General features: G+C 41.0%; 1 protein-coding gene across 1 annotated transcript in view; it reads left to right on the top strand.

Moving 5' to 3' along the window:
* Positions 1-13,969, top strand: part of LOC137295969 (protein Wnt-16-like) — a 49,871-nt gene that overhangs the window by 17,547 nt on the left and 18,355 nt on the right. The window lies entirely within an intron of this gene.

Below are 13,969 nucleotides of genomic sequence, written 5' to 3'. Positions count from 1 at the left end.
TCCCCATTCTCCTATACGGTAATGTACAAAATTGCTGACCTCCATAATCCATGTGCACAAAGTTGATGACCTCCTACCTGCCAGAAGAGACCCCCACCCCCTTAAACTCATCATCAACCCGAAATCACCCAGCCATAACCACCGAACTGGTTAGGATTGCTCCTACGATGTAGTCCTTGGAATTGTCTGTGCATTTAATATCTACTTGGGTAGTCATTACGATTGAAATCAACTGTGCAGTCCACAAGCGAAAAAAATCACGGAAACGGTTGTCTTCAGCTAGTAAGGAATGGTGGTAAAATAATTTTTACAACTGATCGTACACATTTCCAACCTAAACAAATAAACTACTGGATTTGCAACGACGGGGAATTAAGATACTTCTAGCATCAAACCACACCTGGAAATTAAAGAGATTGGGTCTAACCTCATTAAAATCTATCGTCGCTAACAGCTAAAATTAAGCACTATTTACTCACTCTATTAGATTTACCATTGTATATTGATCTTAAAACGGCCTATCAAATCCCGTGCATAAACGACTGAACCTTCAATTTAAACCGAGTACTATAGATAAGACTTATCCAATCCGTGTCACATCATCAAATCAAGTTATGAAGAATCACAACAATGTAGGTGATGGAAGATGGGGTTTGGGGGTGGGGGTGGGGGTGGGGGTGTAGGTGCGGGGGTGGGTGGGTGTGGGGTGAGAGTGTGGGTGTCGGGGGAGAGGTTTATTATTATTATTTATTTTATTTTACCTTATGTTTTGCATTTTGGTTATTGTCTTGTTTCTGTTTTATATTTTGTTGTTGTTGCTGTTGTGGGGGTTTCGGGGCCACACAGATAACCGACGATGCTGGAGAGTGTCACGTATTTAAGTCACGAAATATACCTCTCGACAGGTTCGTCGTATCGAAGTCACGTGACGTACCTCTCTCGACTGTTTCCAAGTCAAACCTGTAAATGAAAGCCACGTTGTTTATGTGTCGGTAAAGGGACAGTTTTACACGATGCCTGTTCTCTAAACTGCAGGCATCAAGGGCGAGTACCATGTGAACACCGTATCCCGAAAGCTTTAGTATTAATGACTTATCATAAACATCAGGCCCGACCGATAAATCAGTCCACGCTATCAAGACTATCGGCAATGTTTTGTTGGGATGAGACAGGGGGCTTTAATTGCTCCTTGCGATTTCTGATAGGCATGTTTACATGGGGAATATTGTGGCGATTCTTTATTGAGGACCCTCAGTATGAATGTCACAAGTGGTATGGTAGCCCCTTCGGTCGCTTGTGTGTTTGATTAAAGGATCAGAAACATCCCTAATGAGCCCTTGGCTTGTAATTCGTGTTGTTATGAGGGTATGTTGATAACAGCGTATGAACTCTGTCCGAATTAACTGGTCTGTCTGTAGGCGATCTTTGTAGACAGATCAAACGAACTGTAGATGTGGTCAATGGTCATGGAGTTGACTTCAATCCCTAGCAGCAGCTGTTTAAAAGTGGGACCTCATGATAATGAACTTAGCTACTGTTGAGTGAGATGGTTATGCTAGAAAGGCTGAACACCTGCTGGACAGGTAAACCATGGACGATGTGCCACCCCTTGATTATATTCACCCCGTCAACAAGGACCTCAGTTTGTGTCTGTTTAGGGTGGTATACCGAACAGTTTACCGGCCTACCTTGGTTGCTAAGATTGTCTGACTATTCCGGTATCTGAAGGCAAGGGGTGATCTACATGGCTATTAATCGTTACTTGATCGTCTCCTCCAGACAAAGGCTACAGGCAATGAAAACACTCAGCTTATGGTTATACAAACTTTGGTCTTAAGAGCTGAGTTAGCTGTAAATCATCTCGATACTAACTTGTACAAAGAGGTTGAATTGTTACACTCTCCAGTCTACAATTACTTACACAAAGTGGTAAAAACATTGATACGCGGGGGTTGACTCACTGCGAAGCGTTCTTATTAAGTTTTTTGTCCTTAAGATTCGAACAAAATTAAAAATAAACTTGCATCCAACATATCTAATGCACAGTTTGTTAAATTTTAAACTTTCGGCCAGTTTAGGTAAAAAAACCTAACTGCTATGGTCACTTGTCGCCCAAACACGATTCATTATCATCAAAATTACATCATTTGTAATGGCTGTGGATCACGCCAGGCCCCATGTCTCAAGGAGTTCGTTGCTCTTAACAATCGCATTTGTATATGACGAGATACCATTGAGTAGATATCTTTGTAAACCGGGGTTCTGTAGTACAAATCTCAGGGTAAAGTTGTCATCAGTGTGATTGTTAATTTTAACAGCGAATGAGTGTTTAAATGGTCAGATGTCAGTCACAGCAAATCTGATTTAGACCCGGACTAAAATAGGCACCATTTCGTGCACCACCCTCCTCCGACCACGGTCGTATCCTGCAAAATGGTTTGTAAATGTTAACTTTCTAAAGAGTGTAACCTCTATAGACTGTAACCTCTATAGCCCGGCTCTCGTTACTCGAGTTACTCTGGAACTATGCATCTACTGTGTAATGCTCACTGCGTCACTAATCTTGAAACCTGCTAACACAGAAATCACGCCAGACACCAAGACGCCCGCGGTGGCGCTGTAGACGTACAGGCATTCTTCTTGTACGATGACGTCTCGATGGTACCTGTGCAATCCGAAATATAACGAACATTAACAACCTCATCATGGCAGCCACGTGTAACAAACGAGTTCAGTTTTAGTGGCAACAGTTCAAGTCCGGAGCAAAAAATCTGCCAGTCAGACCAAAAGGTATCTCGCTGCTCATAATATACATGCAGACGTAGCCATGTTGGGACTTCTGTCTGGGCGTTTTTAGTGGGACAATCATCAAATAGTTGGAAAAGTTTTGAACTACCAGTCTCGTGGTTAAAGGCTTGTGGCGAATAATACCTCATATTTTCGTACTTTGTGTTTCCCAGTTATGTACCTTATATATACGGTTTTATATATGTATGTATGCGTGTGTGCATGTGTAACGTCTTACCGACACAATTTGTCCTCCGAGAAACACTTACATGTTTTCTTGTTTCGTTTGATATTTTTGGGGTTTTTTTGGGTTTTCTTTTGGGTAGTGGCGGTGGTGTTTGGGGTGGGGGGTGGTGGGGTGTTGTTGTTTTTGTTTGTTTGTTTGTTTTGTGTTGTTAGGTTTTTTCAATGATCTAAATATAAGTGAGTCGGCTTTTAAGCTGGTTTTAGCAATATTCTATCAATATACCGGAAATGGGCTTTGCACGTTGTACCCACGTTAGGAATTGAACCCGTGACGAGAGAACACTTTAACCACTTTAACCACTTTCTGGAGTTAAGCAAGCGACCATAGCATGTGTCTAACACCACATGCCCTAACACACGTGTACTATTCCCAACATATGCTACTCAAAGACGAGTTGCAGACAGTAGTTCTTTCATACAACTGCAGAATCGGATGATCTTTGTCTTCTAATGAGTTCAAAATTAAGTTAGTTTTCTTAACAATAGTCCAAAATGAATGACCAGGTGACCAATATGTTCACGTAAACCCAGTGCGATGTAAAACAGGGGCATAAACATTTGATTAGACTCTCATGATCGCTGTAATAGTTTAATGTGCCCCAAGATTCTTTCTTAGGTCGTATATGCTCCGTCTTCAAGCATCTTGCATTTATCAGAACACCCACCCATTAGTTGGGAATGCCAGCATATTTCAGTGCGTGGAATCACTTGTTCCGTGAAGGCCTTAAATCTCCCTGAATAGCTGCTACAATTAGGTGTAAATCTGAAAAACGCTCCGTAATATTTTTAGGGAAAACAGTCATCCAGTAAGCCGTGTTAGTCATTTGAAGGGTTTTGACAAAACACTGGTTTAAATAAGAATGGATATTCCACATTTGTATGGTACAGGATCGGACCTCCAACCACTTGTATGTGATTGCAACATACAAGCTGAATCCCTAAATACAACTTTTAGTGTGGTTTCAGCTCTTGACTGAATAAAGATTTCCATCATACAGAGTAGAGACGGGTAATATGAAAATAAGGAGTAAGTATAATTCCAGAAACGAATAGTGAGTCAGACAGTTACTAACACAGCACACAGGCGAGGACCCTTGCAGTGAATCTAAAGCAATGATATCTCGGATTGAGAACACACCGACGTGGAAACAATTTATGACCTTCCTGAGAAAATATGCGTGAAAAGCAGCGACTAATAGCTCCGTATCTAGATTGTATGCTGGCGTTATGTCTCCTGGAAGTAGGGCTGGCTCAGTCTAACGGCTCAGAACCACGTCCTGTCTTACAATGGGGAGATGGTTATATTAAGAATGTCTAACAAATGATTAAACGCTTGACGGATTTCATTATGGCAGCTAATCCCCGTACTGCCCTGGCGCTCCTTGGCAAAATCAGACGCTGGTTTCCAGCAGTCGCAAATATTTCAATTGCCATTCTAGTAATGAGTGATTTAACACTGAGAATGAGATGCCCCACGTGATGGAGTCCGTCCAAGGTGTATAACCAACCACCACATAGAGAGGTTTGACATTCTCTGAAATGGGGTTAAGTCTCTTTGGGATTCACTTGTCTTTGATTAATTCTGCATGAATACATTTTGGAAACTGTTTATAAAAGTTTATAGTTTTCTTTCATGACGCGTCCCTGGTAAGTGACAGCGCGCTATCTAAAACTATATACTTTTACTCACTCATTCTAAAACAAGGTATCTGTATGCAATAGATGAAAACCATTCCAAAGCATGTACAAAAGATGTATAATTTATTCGGAAGCGTCATTTCTCGATTGCACAGATCAATGCTCATGGTGCTGATCACTGGGTTGTCAGGTCCAGACAGGATTATTTACATCCCGCCGCCATATAGCTGGAATATTGCTGAGTGCGGCGTAGAACAAGAAACAAACAAAAAATACAGAAGCTGCAAACACCAAGTAACATTCTAGTAACAGTATTCTGAATCAGAATGTGTGAAGCAAATTTCTGGGGTCCCCCGTCGTGATATTGCTGGAATATTGCTAAACGCGGCGGTAAACAATACTCACTCACCCTGAATCATCGCACGTGGTGCAACTTTTAATCCGTAGCATCATACATGATCCAAATCTTACTCTAAATCGTCATCCAACATGTAAGTTTAATATCCAATTTGTGAGTATCTGGCTTGCTGTACTGCAGCTCAAATTACATTTGCTCCGAATTATGATTACGCTATGTCGTGACAGACACTCTTTATTCTTTAAAAATGTGCTTGCACTAAAAGAACATTTCCGTCCATGTAACTCCATTCTTTGAATATTCACACGTTTCCTTACAAAAGGGGGAAGGTGATGTAGTGTTAGTCTATCTTTTGTCCTAGTGGTGCTGAATAATCTAATGTAAGATATAAGGAGAACCTTTGAAACTTTGAACACATGGCTGAACCCTGACCGCCACGATCCTCCGAACACGCGCAGGCATGCAGTGCATTGCTGGAGCTAGTATACACACCTTCATCAGGTGCTAAGATCCCGGGGGAAAGATGGCCCCGCGAGTAGATGGGGCTAGATCCTTTAGGTGACCCTGCGTTATGTGATTTGCATCAAAGTGGAATCCCACCTTGTTACGAGGGAAGTAGAAACAGATTTGGAAAATCAACATTTTGGTCTGTGTTTGTCCACGTGTTGTTGTCTTAATCTGAATGGATTAAATGTTATGGCGAGTGCATACTAACCTTGGTGTGGCGATGCTGCAAAAATGTCGGTAGAAGAATGTCCCATATTAAACTCCTCCTAGCCCAATCTTTCAATGCAACAAACGAGCCGACGAAGACTGAGAAAATGCGACGTTTCACACCAAATTTTGCAATGATCCAGACAATTTACGGCTTGAGTATCCAGGGATATGTGTGACACATTTTACCGATGATGGAACTTGAACCTGGGTCCTTGGCGGGACGGGTTTGATGAAGGAGCAAGCATACACTCCGGAACGTCGTGTTAGTCACAATAATGAAGTTGACATCCGTAAATCTTGCTTTCTTTGATCCGGGTCTTACGATCCCACAACTCAGCATGAACAAAACAGAAGATAATTGTGTTCACCAAAATAGCATTACTGATGGAAAACAAATGATAATTATTAATTTTCTATTTTGATACGTTTAGTTCCAACCCCGGTATTTTACATAGCCCTCCTTTTTGAGGTGCTCTTAGAACTGAATGCCTGATTTACATAGCCCTCCTTTTTGAGGTGCTCTTAGAACTGATTGCCTGATTTACATAGCCCTCCTTTTTGAGGTGCTCTTAGAACTGAATGCCTGATTTACATAGCCCTCCTTTTTGAGGTGCTCTTAGAACTGAATGCCTGATTTTCAGTGGTCTCCACTTCAACGATGATTGCCTTGGGGTTTGGGTATTCTCGCTATTGGATATCCTCGTGACAGGCTATTCTCTGTCAGTGACATTATTTTCAAGAACGCGTTCAACAAGACAAGGAAATATTAATCTCAGAACATTATTCGGTCGTCAGAATATTTCCTATGAATGGCTTCTTAGACCTCAATCGTCCGGAATGACGGAATGTTGCAGATCACAGGAAATGCACAGGAACATTAAATGTTACTCGTGCAGTGGATATAACTTACCTCAGTAGATCCTGATTTTATTAAATATCTTTACGAAACACCGCTATAGGTCAAAAGATCGTATACTCTGAAGAAGTATACACTGATCGTATACTCATCACGTGTTTTCTCCACTTTTTGTGTCTTGAACCTTATGAAACAAAACGTCTGCTCCTCTTTAAACTGGAAATTAGTATTTTAATCTTAGGACGATAGCGCCTGAAATACTCGCTACCGGAGCAAAGAAGGACAGAGCTACACGAGGTACTTGTCTTATCCCAGCGATGCATAGCAGAAAACCCACAACAGGTTCTTAAGGCATCTCCTCGTGCCAAATACTTCAGACTCCTTAAACCAACTCGTGTTTGAGCTGATTCAGAATTTATGTTGCTCTTCTGAAATATTGCAAGTTAATTGGCGTGCCGACTTTGGTATTTACAGAGCAATAAACAGTAGTTACAGTTATTTGTACCGCCTATAACTCCCGTGTGATGCCTGAATCAATGCCGTAATGCGTGAGGTAATGAAGGAATCTTACACAAGACAGTCCCTTGGGAATTTATAAGCAAATAACTGTAAAAATTCGCCATAGGGCTGGCTCTGTTTTAGGACTAGTCTGTTTATCTCTGATGCTCCTTCTTGACATAGACTCCAAATATACCGATTCAGGTATTGTCTGCTGAGAAGGCCTACTTGAATGATATGTATACTTGCTAAGACACGTTACTTGAGCTCCCAGAACAGGGCTCTCCAGTTCCTTTCAAACTGCAAAATGCTGTGATATTGTATAATATTTTCAGAGGAGTAGATCATTGAAGTTGGAATTCATAGGAAATATTTGATAGTGAGTGAGTGAGTTTAGTTTTACGTCGCACTCAGCAATATTACAGCTATATGGTGGCGGTCTGTAAATAATGGAGTCTGAACCAGACAATCCAGTGATCAACAACATGAGCATCGATCTGCGCAATTGGGAACCGATGACATGTGTCAACCAAGTCAGCGAACCTAACCACCCGATCCCGTTAGTCGCCTCTTAAGACAAGCTGAGTCGCCTTTTATGGCAAGCATGGGTTGCTGAAGGCCTATTCTACCCCGGGACCATCACGGGTCAAATATTTGATAATCAATTAGGCTAGTATGATGAGGAGGAACGATTTTATGGATAGACAACTTCTTCATTGCAGTAATGATGTCTATACAAGAGCATCGTTCTTCTTCAAGCAAAGGGAAGCAACAGAAAGAAATTAGGAATATAAGAAGCCCCCTTCTCGCAATGTTTATAAGATAATATAACGACTGAAATCCATTGTTTTCAATATTTGTACCTGAAATAATTCCATGAGTTTAGTTTGGACGTTGCTTCGAGTAGTATTGGCGTCTTAGCTTGTCGTTTTAGCTCGGTAGTAGACCTGTTGTGATAGAAACATTAGGCGTTAACCCTTGATACGTTACACCTAGACATCCAATCACTGCGAACCTGAATTCGAACCCGGAATCAACCGGTGTCTTGGACCACCGGGCTACCATATCTGTGATCACAGATATAGATTCCTTTTGGTGTATAGGGCAAATTAGCTGTGTAAGTCATATAAACTGATCACTGAAAGTCCATGCTGACTGTTACAGGGTAACTGTTCACGCTTGCTTTAAGCATACGGTGTACTTTATCATGAAATCAGGACGATCCTCCGCCATGAGTCTCCACTACTACATACATAATGAGGAGTAATTGTTGGGGTTTTTTTTCTATTTTTATCACTATGATCTGTGTATCGGCGAGTTAGTTTAAGGGTTCCATTACCCAGACAGCGCTATGATAACCTTGACGAAAAACGTCAATTCAGTCAATGCATAGTCAGAATTCCACCATGTCCCATCAATGCAATCTGTTTTGCCATCTGTTAATATATGCAAACTATGTGGGTGTAATGTCATTCTGACTCCAATCGTCTTGGAAATTTTATTTGAATTTTATATGCATTGAGACGTACAACGCTGTTTCTAAAATGACAGCTGCTGGTGCGACTTCTGTAATTTCAAGGTTAACTTGAGCCTACTTCAATGCAACTTATCACAGGATCGCAATGTTGCCGCCTCCTTAAGTCGTGATATTGTACGAGATTACAGTTCCCGGTGTGCTTTCTTACGGAATGTTATTCAATATCATCATAAAAACTCAAATATGCAAAGTCGTAAAATATCACCGAACGAATATATTTGGCAGCATACATGTCGTGCTTAAAAATTCATGTGGTGCAGGTAATTCATCAACCGGTTCCTCAATGAAGGTTTATTCGTATATATATTCATTTATTTAATGTTTTATTAGCAACTTTATGTGGCATTTTTACGATTAAGGAGAGTGATGATAGACAGAATGAAAGAAAATAAGTGTGAACAGTAAGGAGTAATGGGGATGTTTTCGTGAAAAGACCATAGCTCTACGACTCTCAAACTTTAACGTCATTTACGACTTTCTACACAGCGATCGTGTTATAAGCATGAGTGAGTGAGTTTACTTTGGTTTTACGCCGCTTTTAGCAATATTACAGCATTATCACGACCGGGAACACTAGAAATGGCCTTCACAAATTGTATCCATGTGGTGAATCGAGTCCGGGCTTTCGGCGTGACCAGCGAACGCTTTTAAAAAATAGGCTACCCCCTATCACTTTGTGAACCTGGCCCTTGAATACTATGGAGCACGGGAATACGAAGGGGTCGTTGACGGGCATTTGGAGAAATTAGGAGAAGCAAGCGGGTGGGCAACGGCGTAGAGAACAGGAGACTTTGATTGAGGAGGTTGTAGAAAGAAAAGAAGAGAGACTGTGTACTAGAACAATGGCACATAGCTCAGGAGAAGAACGTAAGTACGCAATGAACTTTGTCATTCCGGATCTCAGTAAACTGCTCGGGACTCTAAAACACAAAATACTACTTCGAAATTAAACCTTTTCTGTTGTTAATTTCTCTGTAAACGGTTATGTCAAAACGAACGGGTATTTGTTGTCAGCATTAACGGGAAAAACTGGATATTGATTTTGTAAGGACTATATCTAGACATTTTTGAAAAAAGAATACGGGAGATTGGAAACAATGTACTGAGCTCATTGTATCCGTGATACCGGATCTGAGGCTTTATAGAACACCAAGCAAACGTTTACTCAGATGATAGTACCTCCTCGCACCCAACGTACGTAAATCTCAACTGCTACGTGGAATATTCCTCCGGAATAATAAAATCTTGCTTCTCCTGTTTCCTCAACAGGGTTTTCAATAGTTTGTAGTAGTATAACTTTAAGAAGATAACAAACAGATAGTTTTAATCTCTGTGTGCACAGCATCGTAAAGAGCGGTGTTAAAAGACCATATAATTCAACTAAGATGAACCATGCTTTGGTCGGGGGCTTAGGGGAACTGCAATAGATCTACATCAAAACATCTACATCTTCAAAGCAACTTTGATAAGGCGCACGTGGCACTCTTAAATGCCCGATATTTCAAATCGAAAGGAAGCATGAAATAATAAGAGTCTGTTCTGTTGTCTGCAGATCTAAGGAAGCGGTGGTGATGGGCGTTTAAGTAGGAATGTTTGCATCCTTTACTTTGTCCACGCTTCCTAAGAACATGCCCTTCGTGTCTGGTTGGAACGGTGAAAACACGTTTAGACAAGAAAACATTGCAGCGCAGCGTTGATTCAATGTATCTTATGCCAGAAACATACATTACACTGCACACGGCAGTTGAGACAAGCAATAATTCTAATTCGGACTGATCCATTTGGACTATGTAAATATGCAAGTTTTGATTTATATATTGAAGCGGAAGTGTTTCGCGCAGATGAGGTTACTGGAGATGAATGTCCGCATGATGATTTTTACGACTTGTGCACTAATTCGTTCTAAATATACTACGAAAACGTTTGTTGGTGCTCGTATCGCACGCTGGGCAGAATACGCTTGTCCTTTCGCGAACACCTGGTATCATCGCTATAAAGTGTTTCATAAACATATGCATGAAGTTTAGATGGGATTATACAATATCGTTTGTTAGGATGTCTTTAGTCGCTTTTATGTATCGTACTGTTGGGAAATAGCGGAAATCCTTGCTTGAAGAAATGTGACTGATTTCAATGGTATGTTTTGTACATAGGTCATGATCATAGGTCATGGATTGTTGTGTTTATAAATGTATAAATTTGTCTAATCAGCTACTCGTGGCAGCGTCCTTAAACGTTAGGAAACTTCTATCAGAAAGGCCATTATAGGGATGTGTTCAGTTCAGTGTGGACAGCTGACGTATATCCACTCAGAATAGTGAATGATGCTTGGGATGTTTCAAAGCAATGTTATTGGATAAGGCATCACTAAATCTGTTTTTACGCTTGGCCCAAGATACGTCTAAAGTCATCTAGTAGCCGTAACAGCTGTCTAGGGAATCGTCGATTGAGATTAGAGTCCAATGAGACCTGAACCAGAGGGTTCGGCTGACAAACTGGATTCAAACTCAGACATACAATGTCTTAACCGGATTATCGTATAAAGACGGCTTAGCCTGGTTACGATAGATATAAAGTATTTAATGAACAGATGGCTGATTCAGAACGGGGTTTTATGGGTTGTAGCGGTTTACACATGTCATGAACGAGAAACGCACACAAACAGCGTTCCACCCTTCCTAACGACGACGTAATGAACAGCCTTAGCTGTGAAAAACGTGATTTAACCTTCAGCGACCCAGTGTCACAACGTTTCATCGGCTTGACGGCCTCGGTGGCGACAGGGACATCTATGTGACGTCATGTTGCCTTACAGATTTTAGGGACTTTGTTGTTCTGTTATGTAAAGCGAAATCTAAAGCAAAGGTTAACGTGTATCACAAGAACACACTGTCAGTGGCATCGCTTCGCACTTAACCTCTTAAAGGGGCACTTTACTTTCAATTTTAGTAAACGCTTACGCTTGCACTTGTCAGAACGGTAATATTTCGCCCGTAACACACCTTGCCCTTTAAAATGTCAGTGAGTTGGATAGAGACAGGTTCTCAAGGATGTTTTGAACAGGATAGTGTATGCAATGTACATACTGAATGGTGTATGTCTTGAAGAGTGTTCTGTTACCTTTTTGTATACTGAATATATTAACGTCAATGTTTCTGTATTCATTCAGTTTGTTTGTTCGCTTGTTTGTTTTATGTTTAACACCGCGCTCAGCATTGTTCCAGCTGTATGGCGGCGGTCTGTAAATAACAGAGTGTGGACCAGACAATCCAGTATCAGCATCATGAGCATCGATCTGCGCAACTGGGTTACGATGACGTGTGTCAGCCACGTCAGCGAACCTGACCACACAATGCCGTTAGTCGCCTCTTACGACAAGCACGGGTTGATGAAGACCAGTTCTAACCCAGATCTTCATGAGAGTAAATTAATTTTGATGACGAGAAGTCCAACCTGTGAGTTACATGACCCACGTGTGTTTGGAAACTTAATGAAGCTAAACAAGATGAACCTTATTCAGATACGTCGTTTTCAGACACAACAAAATCAATCTACATTTCAACATTGTATCCCCACCTTGAGTTTATTTATTTCTTCCACGACAGACAACTATAACGCCAATCCACTTACCCAAGATTGATGCCTAACTGTAAAGTGGTCTGCTTTGTCTTTCTGTTGACACTTCTCCGTGACCTTCCAACCTGACCTTGACACTAGCACTTAAACGCCGAGCCCACATTCTTGTATCCTAGCAGCGTCTTTTCACCTGTCTCACCTGTTGTGATATGCAATGTACAGTTGTGGTACTAACTTCCCCTAACGGTACCGTTAAACGTTACGAACATGCAACGGGTTATTTATAGGCCAATACACCAATTTCGGTACATAAAACTATGACGTTATTGGTGATAACGTCCTCTCACTGTTGTGTCAGGTGAGCTATATGCGACAGGTGACATAAGAACATGACTGTGTGTTGGTAGTTGAGGTCAGGTGAAATAGTTAACACTTACGGGAGTTGCCGTTATCAGTACTGTGTAGACGCATTTATCATTGTTTATGACTCTGTTTAATTAATTTAAGCTGGATGTTACTGTTATGAAAATAGAATTGGTGTAAGACGTTTTATACGTTTTAGCTATATAGATATAATGATATTTTTTATGATATTTATGATGCATTGTTGTTGATCGACTAACATAGAGCTAGAATTCCGTCCATCATTGTCTCACTTGTGGTAGAGAAGAAGGACAAACGCGACTTCATTCAAGAATGCCTTTCAACACGATGTACCCAGTTTTCAATACTAAACACTACATGGATATTTTGCATATTCCGAGAGGTTGAACAGTTCTGTACTGATATAACAAAATAAGTATTAAGTCCATTGTACTTTTTATATGTAAGAACTTTATTTTTTACAGAGCAGTAAGGTGCAGTAATAGTTGTATCACTGCCTCCAAGAGGGCGCTTGACGGGCATGTTTTATAAAGTGACACCTCAAGTCGTTGTGTTTTATCGATAACAACCCCTCAGTTTGGCCATTTAACAGCCCCGGTTACAAGTCAGTACCGCGCACATTCAGCGTCACAGTGAAATTGTGACAAGTACAACATCACAACACATAATACCTCCAAATGGACTTGTTTAACAAACTCTGAGTCGCGGCTCAAGTTTGCCAAAATAGTTTTCAAAGCAAGAACTTTTTGCAGCCCATAATACCAGGAAAAAACGGTATTATGACGACAGCTAAAACCAGTAGGTGGCGCTGTTAGGCTGGAAGGTGACACCTTCAGAATGATAAGTGTACCGCCTAAGCGGACGGGTCGCAGACATGTGTGTGTCAAAATAAACTCCCTCTACTTCTTCATTTTTCTGAATGACTGAAGAAGTTAGGAAGTGATTAGTTTCAACTGTACCCTTTCTTTGCTGGTTTGACACCCCGACAAGAGTGTTGAAAAACACTGTCAGTGAGTAAGTGCTAACTTGCGCTGCATTGTGCGTCGGTATTATCGGGCCATTAATATACGGTGGCTGACGGGGAACAGGATCGTGTTTAGCCGACTGTGGTGGTCGAGACGCTGAGCTGCGCACACTGTACTCTACCATCTTAGGTCTAAGGTAAATAGCCACTTTAGAGACTGGCAAAAATTTCCTCAAATCATGCAATATATTCTGAATGGTTTGTATGACTATATCTTATAACTGATGTACTAAAACATGACTGCACACCGTCTCGAGACCGGTAAAAGTCTTCATGGATCAGTATGCTTTGAGTGTAGCAGTAATTTTGTTATTTACATCGTCTACATAGAATAAATCATTTCAGGTT

The sequence above is a fragment of the Haliotis asinina genome, chromosome 9 (genome assembly GCF_037392515.1).
Source record: "Haliotis asinina isolate JCU_RB_2024 chromosome 9, JCU_Hal_asi_v2, whole genome shotgun sequence".
NCBI classification, from domain to species: domain Eukaryota; kingdom Metazoa; phylum Mollusca; class Gastropoda; order Lepetellida; family Haliotidae; genus Haliotis; species Haliotis asinina.
This window is presented reverse-complemented; position numbering and strand designations above follow the sequence as displayed.